The sequence below is a fragment of the Heliconius melpomene genome, chromosome 17 (assembly GCF_056956725.1).
Source record: "Heliconius melpomene rosina isolate 202511_hmr_F chromosome 17, ASM5695672v1, whole genome shotgun sequence".
NCBI classification, from domain to species: Eukaryota; Metazoa; Arthropoda; class Insecta; order Lepidoptera; family Nymphalidae; genus Heliconius; species Heliconius melpomene.
In genome coordinates, this window is record NC_140405.1 from 471908 (window position 1) to 475736 (window position 3829).

Here is a 3829-nt window from a genome sequence, read left to right on the forward strand (position 1 = left end):
CAAGAAGCATTGTTAACCCCGCTACCAGCCAGCGCCTACAACGCTTACGTCTCGGCGATACCGTTCAAACTTGATCTATTTCTTACACGAAAGTTCGTACGTAGAGATATTGCGGCAATAACGATAAAACTTATAATTACGCGACTAATTTGTAAATCGTATTCGAAAAAGTTATGGTAATAACAATAACAACATAAAAAACATTTACGCCTTTCTATATAACTTTCATAGGAAAATACTCTTCCAGTATAAGTAGACTATAATATTAATAATGAATTAAGCAACATAGAAAAAATGTATTTTAGGAGAAATCAGCACACAGATGTGCCAAATCACTCAACTGGTTTCGATTGAGCATAAATGCATCTGCATTACCAATAACGGCCGAGCGCAAGTACCACCACTACCACCATATTTGCGGGCTCGGGGTGAACGGTACCGTAAGTATTACTAAATCTATATTTAGTAACCACTCTATAGTGGGCACTTGAGGACGGCCCCTATGTTCATGTCCGCTCGATAATATCTCGTACGAAACCAATATAATATTGATACGCTAATTAGTAATAAATATTTAACGAGATTTTGATGTACTTCTTTTAACATTGCTCTAAAACACATGTCAGTGCTCAGCAGGTACGCGGCGTAGCTAATATGACAGACATGTCGGTCAGTATATTTTAATTCATCGACCAGATACAACAATCTTTTTGCGACGTAAATATACAAAAAAACAAATAATTAAAAATTGTACCTTTTTTAATAAATTATGCAATTACATGCACTTTTGAATCTTTAAACTTATAAAAAATGTCAGTAGTAACAGTCTTACATTTAGTTATTTAGCAATCGCTCGGAAGGCAGTTTTGTTTAGAAAAGCCGACAAGAAACTTAAACTCAACTGCGATACTAGAACATATCTCTTTTTTATTCCATCTCCGTATCTTGTTTAGCGAAATTTAAAAAAAAATGTCCGGAGTTGGATTTGAACCTACGACCTTTACATACAGACACGTGCCAAATAACCTATTGCAGGTTATCTGTTATCTATATGAATGAATGAATTATTTTCTCTATTAAGTTCTCGCGGATGTCAAAATTGAATTTATTACAGTTATAAGTAATTTGCATAGCTGTCGTCGTGGTGCGGTAGCTTTCTAGGCAGCTCTGTCTAATACGGCGGACGTAACGGATTCTATTCTCGATAACAAAGATATACATATGATATAGGTAGATAAGCATTGTTTTTCTTTCAAGTCTATCCTGCACGTGGAAGGGTAGGCAGAATTCAAATTCAAATTTATCAATATTTAATTTTTTTCACTCTGGCACCAACACAAGCAACCCGGCGGTGAGTTCCGCTACTCAATACGCAGTGGAAAGTGGGGAACAGAGTGTCCGAAACATTCTCATATAAATTAAAAAATATTATTAATAATGTAATAATGTATAAATATGTAAAATAATGTAACCAAAAAATGTATAAGCGGCTGTAAAGCCATTTTTAATTAAAATAATGTAATTTGATCATATTTAAATTATTCCTTCGTAAATACGAAATTTGCCAGTATTGCTTATCTATACGAGTATAATATGCTTATCAATATAAATTGCCTTTTTTATTTCTCACGTACATTTTTTTTGCTTCATGGTGTACCTCGCACATAACAGGGTACCAGAGGGAACTTTGGGACTTAATGTTAAAACACTTCGTTCCCATTAAGACATTTCCGTTCCCCACTTTCACATTGCGTGTTGAGTGGCGGAACTGAACGCGCTTTGCCTTGTTATCAGAACGAAGAGATAAAAATATTATAAATAATTTATTCTCCCGAGTAGAAATCGAACCCACAGCCGCTGAGTTTACAGTGGTACTCTTTTACCACCACGTTTCACTTCACTTATATTTAAGGGACATGTTCCTGCTGACTGAATTTGGAAAGATGTTTAGTTTCGTAATCTGGATACTCACTAAAAATGGATTTTAAATTTTTTTAACCCTAACTTACAAATATTTCAATGAACACGTGTTTTACAGTTTTTTTAGAATGGTGAATTATACTGAAAATAATGTCATAAACATATTTAATAAATATTCGTATAGTTCAAGCGGGTGAAGCCGCCCATGTCGGCTAGTTACTTATAATTTTTATATTAAGCGCAATTTAATATTTTAATATTTTTTTTTGTTTGTTACCATAAAATTCTAAAAATATAAGTATAACGTGTATGCATTTCTATTTTACAGTCGTGTGATCATAAAAAGATTATCATCGCTTCTTTTATAACTACATACTCATTTCCTTTTTCAGTAAAGCTAAAGCGTTTACTATTGTATACAGCAGTGAAGTGAAGAAAGTGGAGATCGCAGTGTCTTGACACTATGTTTCCTTTGCCTACCCTGCATCATGTTCATTCTGTACACCTATAACCGAATGAAATTAAAAAAAACCGGTTAAGTGCGAGGTGATACCTTCACGTGGTTTCAAGCTAAACAGTCTTGACAGATGGAATAATCTCAGAGCAACGTTATGAGGGTTCCGTTCCGTTCCGTTGTACTTTTGAATACTTTTCCAAAAAGTAAATGGACAAGCATGTTATTATATTTTACAAAATATAATTTACAGCAGTTGTATCACTTGACGGAGTGACAGTTTAATAAGTTTGAATGTTTGAGAGCGCGGTGGCGCAGTGCGTGCGTTGGTTGTGAGTTAGATCCATACTCGAGGGAACGAGTTATGTTTTTTTCCCATAATGGCAAAACAGAGCGCAGCATAATCAAATTAAAGGAAAAAACAAAGATCCTTGCGCTAAGACATTCCTTTCTTAACACCAGCAATTCTCTGTCTCTTCTGCAATTTGAAACTAAAAAACGTAGATTCTCAAATTATACGAAATAAAAACCTAAAAAAAAAATATAACCGACAGTAACTAAAAACAACGCTACCGTGTTGCTCTCGGTGTGCGCCTGACTTAATGCAATGCGCAAATCTGATTCTAGGGAATGTTTTTCTATGAAATATTTTCTTTGTCTCAACTTAGATGTGAAGACATATTTATTATTGGAAGGATAATCCAAAACAGAGTTTTATATTTCGTTATTGAGTGATTGATAGACAGCGCATAGGCTAGACTACTGGAATTAAAAAGACGAAATTTTGTATGTATTTTGATGTCAGGGAGTGTAAGAGAATGCTGAGAGAGAATTTCTTGAAATTCCAACGGGAACGGGAAAAACTAGATTTTCCATTTTACGTCTTGAAATCCACGCAAATAGACGAGAAGCATACCTACACATGTAACATAAAGTACTCCGACGCAGTAACGACCTACTAGTATGTCGGGTACCCGCCTGCTATGTAAGTTCTGAACGTTGTTTAATTGCACAATGCGCCAGATGATGTCCAAATTACAAGAAATGATGGTATAATTAAAGAGTGTGGTAACAACTTTCTGCGATCACACCACTAACACCCAACGGTAACTTTCATTGCATAAAACACTCGTATTATACATATTGTTCATGGCATTCCCATCCCAAGGTTGGGAGAAAGTCCAGCAAGAGCTACTATTGTTCGAGATGCCGTCCGAAAGTGTTTGTCTGTATGTTCGCCGATTTCGTAGAAACTACATATTTGTAAACAAAGTGAGAATGTTATTTAAATGATCATTCAATATTTTTAATATAATTCTCTAATTTTACTTTTATAAAGAATCTTTAAGCAATGGCTAATCTGTTAACCTGTGGTTAAACCAAGTTGAGTCAAACCAATTAGTAGAGGGAGCCGGGAACTTGGGACGATAGTGTAGTGCAATTAAGACACTCCGT